We start from the raw sequence: 7,970 nt of genomic DNA, 5'->3' as shown, positions 1-7,970 counted from the left end.
TGTTCCACAATCAGCTCCTGGCCTGGTTTTGGCTGAAGATATTGAGCTTTTCCACTGCCTCTTGCCACAGATATACTCAATCTGATTCCTGTGTGTTCTGTTGTTCCATCTGGTGAAGTCCACATGTAGAGTCACTGTTTGTGTTGTTGAAAAAAGGTGTTTGCGATGAACAAGTCTTTAGTCTTGCAAAATTCTACTATGCAAGTTCCAGCATTATTTCTGTGACCAAGGCCATATTTTCCAACTACCAGTGATTCTTCTTTATTTCCAACTTTTGCATTCCGGTCACCAGTGACCCAGTGATAATGAACACATCCTGATTGCCTGTTTGGTCAATTTCAGACTGCAAGAGTTTATAAAAATCTTCAATTTCCTCATCTTTGTCTTTGGTGGTTGGTGCATAAATTTGAATAATAGTTGTATTAACGGGTCTTCCTTGTAAGGGACAAACTTCCTTGTAGGTGTATCCTATCACTGACAGCATTGTACTTCAGGACAGATCTTGAAACATCCTTTGTGATAATGAATGCCATGCCATTCCTCTTCAAATTAGATAGGTAGAGACAAGTATTAATTTGGGTGAAGAGAAGGGCAATGTACTAAATGTGAGTGATCAATATAGTGGCATTGAAGAAGAGGAAGACATAGAGAGGTAGGTGCAGGGAGGTACAGACAACAAAGGTAAACCCTTTTCACATGCAGTACTGCGTGGACAGTGATGGAAAACATTGATATACGGGTGGATAGTTGGGTTGACAGGCTGAACAATCAGGTATGTCTATGCAGGGGGCAGTGTGCCCATGACCACATATAGGGTTGGCAGAAAATGTTTCTGCAAGTGTAGTTGTTCTGTAAGGATTTCCAGGTATATAGTAGAGCTGATAAGGGACAAACTTGTAGTGACTTCTTGGCTACAGCCAGCTACCTGGAGGGAGCAAGTAATTGGATCTGTGAGCTAGGGACCATGGTTGAAGGGGACAGCAAGCCAATTGGCATAACATACTGCACAAAAACCTTGTTCCATATCCTACTTTGGTGAGTTGCGACTGGGATTTCAAAAGCTTGCAAGAGGCCCTCAGATGCAACAATGGGTCTCTCCTCATCCAGAGCAAAGAATAATGAATAAAACCAAAAACACATGGACACCATTAGTCCAAGAGACTGGTACACCATGCGATCCTAAGCCTATATGAGTATGAAACCAGAAGAACTAGATGGTGTCTGGCTACTACTGTCAACCACTCAGAGGGGGCATCTATGTAGGACATCCTGGATAGAGTGGGAGAACAATGTGGAACAAAATTCAAAATCATATTAAAAAAAGGGGGGGGATCTAGGTTTGCTGGTCTGATAAAGCCTGGTGAAACCTCTGAGACTATGGCTCCTAGCTGCCCTTCAGGTCTGGAATTGAACCCACTCCTGTGGCTTCCAGTCAAACAAAAGACATGCATATGACCTGAACATTTACATTAGGTAGATACACTCCTTGAGGAGATCAATCATGGGAGAATAGAAGGGTTGTGTATGCACAGGGAGACAGCTCGTGGGTCAGGAGTGCATGGGAGGGAGGGACAAAGGGAAGAGGTAACCCTGGGGAAGAAGTGGGAAGAGAGCTGTTGCATTGTGGGAAATAGCAATCAATGTTATGAGACAAGGTGTATGTCTCATACAAGCTGTATGGAAAATGAATTTGCTCCATGAACTTTCACCCAAATCACAATAAAAATCGAAAGAAAAAAGTCAGTAAATATACCTTTAGTACAGCAATAAATTGAAGATGATTATAAGTTACTGTTACTGCCCAGAATTCACAAGACCCTTTAAATGGTCATCAGGAATTTATGTTGTTGTAAGATATGGGAAAACATGTAATGCACACAAAGTACAGATAATTCTAAATATGTAAATATATTACCAATATAGTTTAGATATCCAATTAAATAGATTCACATATTGTGATCCTTTAATTGTCACCAAAGAGAGATTGTGGAAATTTAGGGCTAATATTGATCAAAGCTCCTCATTTTACAGATGAAGAATTTCAAGTCAGAGAGGTCAAATGACTTTTACAAAATGAACACCAGTTAGTGAAATAATCAGAGTAAGACCTGGTCTCTCAGTTGAGTGATATTTTTTCCACTGGAGTATGTTTTACACAGAAGAATACGAAATGTCACATGTTGTTGCCATCAGTGAAATAGAATGTCTTTTAAGTGGCACAGTGGTTAAGTGTTTAGCTGCTAACTGAAAGGTCAGAGTTTTGAACTCATAGCCTCTCTGCTGGAGAAAGATGTGGAAATCTGCTTCCGTAAGGATTATAGCTTTGGAAACCCTATGGGACAGTTATATTCTGTCCTATAGGGTTTCTATGAGTCAGAATTGACTAGAGGGCAAGAGGGCTTTAAACTCAAACACAGACCTATTTTTAAAATTGGGTTGTTTCATTAGACAAGATATATTAAATTCTGGAAAGTATAAGAGTGAAAACGAAAATCATGTAGCCAACCAGTGTGATTATTCTTTTAATTTCTTTCAAAAATTTTTCTATGACTGTACCTTTCCTTTACCTTTAAAAAAAATTATTTTAAGAGGTTTTTTTTACATTCAACAGTATATGTACATTTAATTTCACCCCCCATTTACTATCCCAAATCCAAACCCACTCCCCTCCCCTCCCTGCCCAGTTACCTCACTCCCCCAGTGCCCCTCATAGTCATGCACTCCTGTGTGTCCTCCATTTCCTCCATGAGAATGTTGCCCCTCTGGTGCCCTGTGGTCGATTGCTCCAAGGGATGCATTTCCATAGAGTATGTGGGTGCATCACCCTGGGTTGATTGGTCTGCGAGTATCTTTCTTTTACCTTTTAAGGAGCTCTGATGGCACAGTGGTTAAGGCATTTGGCAGCTAACCAAGAGGTCCGTGGTTCGAATCCATCAGTTGCTCAGCAGGAGAAAGATGAGGCAGTCTGATTCCATAAAGATTTACAGCCTTGGAAACTCTATGGGACAGTTGTACTCTGTCCTATAGAGCCACTATGAGTTGGAATCAACTTGACGGCAGTGGGTTATTTTTTTTAATTTTCAAAATAAACTTTATTGAGGTATAACTTAGATACAATGTAATGCACTAATTGCATGTATATTGTTTCATAACTTTTGTCAAATATATGCACTCATGTAACCACCACCTATTCTAGATATGGAACATTTCTATCACCCCAAACAATTCTTTTACAATCCTTTGTAGTCAATCCCAGCTACTATTCCAAGTCCTAGGCAATCACTCATCTGCTTCCTTTCTCCCCTGACTAGTCTTGCTTGTTTTCAATTTTCATATCAATGGAATCATACAGTATGTACTCTTTTATGTCTGGCTCTTCTGACTCAGCAAAATGCTTTTGAGATTCATCTATGCTGTTAGATATATCAATAATTTTTTCCTTTTATTGTTGAGTTTAATTCCATTGAATTATATACCACACTTTTTTATTCATTCACTGTTGTTGAATTTTCTAGTTCGATCCAGTTTAGGACTATAATGAGTAAGTTGCTCTGAACATTCATATGAATGCCCCTTTTTATATGAACTATTCTTCATCCAGGGATTACCTGGTGTTTGCTCATGATTTAATTCAGATTTGCAGCCTTCACAGAATATCACATCTTATAGTAGTTTCCTGGGGCTCCCATAAACACAAACGCACAAACTGTGTGGCTTATAAGAAGAGAAATTTATTGTCTCATAGCTTGAAAGCTAAGAGCTCAAATCCAAGGTGTCTGTCTGCCTTGTTGATTTTTTCTGAGGGCTCTGAAAGGGAGAGTCCGTTCTGAAGGGACAGGATCTCTGCCTCTGTCTCCACATAGCCATCTTCCCTCGAGTCTGTCTGTCTCTCTTCTCTTTTATAAGGACACCGTTCATATAGGATTAGGACCTACCCCATGCCAGTATGACCTTATGTTAATTGATAACATTTTCAAAGACTTATTTACAAATAAGTTTACATTTACAGGTCCTAAGATGTAGAACGTCAAAATATCTTTTAGGGGCACACAATTCAGTCCATGACACACCTGGTGTCATACTATGTCCATTTATTGGTGAAGTTAATTGCAATCATCTTTGCAAGTATTGTCCAATAAAAATTTTCCAAAGTGTGATTACTCTGTTTTCCTCTCTAGAAACTAATAAGGAGTCTATGAGGAGATACTTTAAGGCCATGAAAATATGCTGCTCCTCATTCAAAACTTCCCCCTAGATTTGGCATGCATTGAAAATTCTTGTTTGATCGCATTTTTATCATTATGGTAGCAAAATAATTATTTTCCAACTCCAGTATTCCTTTCACTTTTTCCACTCAGTCCTCAATATTCTACTACAAGGAATAGCTCTTCCTTCATCCTCCATTTATTTATTTATCTGTTTATTGTGATCCTGGAAACATGAATTTCTATTTCTCAGTGGTTTATTATTCTTTCCTGTTCTCTATTATTTTGATGTTGAAATTGTCCTAGATATAGGCAGTTGCAGGAAAACCCCAAGCTGGTTACTATGTACTTATGGACTGACTCGTTGTTATTAGTTTGTTTGCTTGTTTTATCCTTTCTATCTTTCTGACCTAGCAAGATGCTCCAAGTTTATCTTTGTACCTACAAAATACAGTCCTGAAATTGACACTTTCTCCAAAGATCCCAAACCGTTTTATGAGAAATGCTATTGAAATCCTACATCAGGGTGCTATTTCTGCTTATTTCTGCTTTGCTTTTTGGCCCTTCTACAGGATAAAGCTAGAAAATAGGTGCCTCTATATTCACATAAGGAGCTCTGGTGGTGTCGTGGTTAAGGCATTTGGTTGCTAACCAAAAGGTTGGCGGATTGAACCCACCAGCCAGTCCATGGAAGAAAGATGAGGCAGTCTACTTCTGTAAAGATTGCAGCCTTGAAAACCAATGAGGGTCCCTATGGATCGGAATTGACTCGATGGCAGTGGGTTTGCTTTCTTTTGTTTATCTTTATGGGAACAGATCGCTAGGTCTTTCTCCTATGGAGCCAGAGCCAGCCCCACTGGGTGGGTTCATACCACCATCCTTTTGGAGCAACCAAGTGCCTAACCATTGCACTACTAGGGCTTTTTGGACATCTAGGTAGTTTCCAATATTTTGTGGTTACAAATAATGCTTCATTAAATAACCTTGAGGATATGGATTTTCTTGTTGGAGGTATATCTTCAGAGAAAGATCTGAGAAATGGGACTAACTTGATATACATATACAGTCTCATTAGATATTACCAAATTCTCCTCCATACGAAGTTGTTCCATTTTGCATTCCCACCAGCAATGGTGAGAAAGTGAGAGTGGCTGTTCTCCTAATCTGCAGGTACTTCATACAACAGTTTACTACATGCTGTTAATATGATATTACATTCCAATTTTAAAAAAGAAATCACATTGCTTCACGAGGACTTTCTCATGCTATCAAAGTGCTTTAGGAATGTGATTGTATGTAGTTGCCTTAGATTCCATTGAGCTGCTATATTATAATTAATTTATTATTCTCTTGGACATTTAGATGGTTTGAAATATGGTTTTGCATTGAGCTCAAATAGACATTTTTAGTGTGTAGTCATTTCATCATGTGTAAGACTGTGTCATCAGAATAGATTTCAAGTGTTGTTCAATATCCTCATTGTACGAAGGATAACCAAGATTGGAGAGAGAGCAGAAAAAGTTGCTCCCAAGTTTGAAAGTTTCATGCATTCTATGAAACAACATGAGCAGAAATATCTTGCTAAAGCCAAACCATTCACACAAATGTACGGAAAATAAAGTCTCTGTCAAGAGCACTCATTAATGCCCTGGAGAGGAAAGGAAGCTTTAAAAGTATCAACTGAAGCAATTCCCCTGCCCTAGATGAATAATTCAAAAAGCCTTTTTTTTTTTTTTTTCATCAGGGTTCTGGGTTTAGTGTGCAATCCTGAAGCTTTAGGGTTTTAATAAAGAGCTTCAGAATGATTGCCAAGTACTTCAAGTGCTCTCTGTGTGCGCTTGGTGTTTGCAAGGATTTTCATTTCATAGATTACTCTGCGTAGTAATTTGAGAAACGAAGTGCTTTCCCTTAAGCACCCAAAGTTCCAATACAATCTGCATTGAGAATGTATAGCCTCCCTATCTTAGCATGGATCACCATTCTGAGAAGCAAGATGAATCTTTCATAGAATTTGTCTTTTCTCTAGAAATAGCAGGTGAGAATGATGTGCCTTCTTCCCTTAAAATGGCAACATAGCTATGGGGATCAGAGATGTTCCCTGTGGACACAATCATCTTTATAACCTACAAAATACTGGCACTTAAGCTGACAATATTGTATCAGTCCTCTTCAGCGACATGACTGTCCTTCCTTTTGCTGCTGACATATCAGGCCTCCAGCATCCCTTACTGTCACACTCAATAAGGCACCCCTCATCTAAATCCTGATGGTGATTCAGCCTCAAACCTCACCTTGCTGCCCGGCTACCACTGGTTTTTTGCCTTGGATTTTTCTGGTCTGACACCTAGGTTTGTTTAACAAAGCACCTGCCAACTTTAGATCAGGCTGCTTCACGAATCTCATTCCAAATTGCATATCCCTTGGTATATGGCACCATCAGCATCATGTTGCTGCCCTGTTTGTATTTGGGCACTTCTGGGCCTAGGTCAGGCCATTTACATCAATCACTCACTTCCATGTGATGGAGGAGCTCATGTGTCAAACTTCAGCTGCATCCATCTGGCAAAGAGATTCACAGCCTCTGGTTCCAGAATGCTCCAATCAATATTATAGTCTAAAATGTTGACTTGAAGAGGTTTTGTCAAGATTTTGTGCCCATCCCACAATTTTTCCTGAATTAAGTGGAGTTGGGCTCTCTGATACATTTTTAAATCAAAAGAGAAGGCTAGTGGCCCTTTATCACCAACATAGAGAACAGGTTCCTACTTTTCCAAAGCCCCAACTCCTCACTCTGTCTCTCTGCCTCTCTGACTCTGTCTCTCTCTCTATCTCTCTGTCTCTGTCTCTCTCTCTATCTCTCTGTCTCTCTCTCTCTCTCACACACACATACACACTTGCACTGTAATCCAATTACACTCATAAATTGTTACTCTGTCTTTCTTCCAGGCTAAACTGTGTACTCCTTATGGGGGGAAAAATGAGCTTTATGCATGCTTGTGCCTTGCCCTTTTAAATCTAGCACATCATCTGGAATAAAGTAATTTCCTGATGACTCTCTTTGAATAATTAAATTTATAATTACAGGTGTTAATTCCTTTGAAATCTTTCTTATCAAGGTCAAACAGGTGTTCAAGAATCATCAAAAACTCAATAGTTGCTCAAATACCAAAGCAGGAGAAGTATATATCAACAAATCCAGAAACTCCTTTCAGCAAGACTGCAACTTAATGACAAATAAGTACATCCCTTCTGATGATGGCTATGAACCAGAGAATGCTTGCCCTTCTCATTGGTCAGTTTTCCAAAAGTTTGAATATAGCCATTTGGGTTGAATTTGTCCAACAGAAAATAGTTGTGGAAGTGTTCAGTCATGTTTACTAGTAGACTCATCAACAACTCATGCCCTTAATTGTGCTGACAAGAGAGAGAGATAAAAATTTGGAATTATTACTGTGGGAAATGGATAAGTGTTTCAATTAGGGATAAATGAATGCAATGTTAAGCAGCAATGAGGGCCTTGCTAAGGTTAGAAATCATTCATTAATTAGGGAGTTCATCAGCCCATGACTCTGGAAATCTTGATCTATTGGCAGTGCAGCAACAGTTTGTAAAAACTCTAGAATATTTTATCTTCCTGTTTTCTCTTTCAATGCACACACACACACACACACACAAACTCTTTGCTGTCAAGATGATTCCAACTCATAACAACCCTAAAAGGCAGAATAGGACTGTGCCGTAGGGTTTCCAAGGCTGTGATTTTTT

This window comes from Orycteropus afer, unplaced genomic scaffold (genome assembly GCF_000298275.1).
Source record: "Orycteropus afer afer isolate SDZICR_OR568_19922 unplaced genomic scaffold, OryAfe1.0 scaffold00280, whole genome shotgun sequence".
In the NCBI taxonomy this organism is placed as follows: domain Eukaryota; kingdom Metazoa; phylum Chordata; class Mammalia; order Tubulidentata; family Orycteropodidae; genus Orycteropus; species Orycteropus afer.
Note: the sequence above shows the minus strand (reverse complement) of the source record.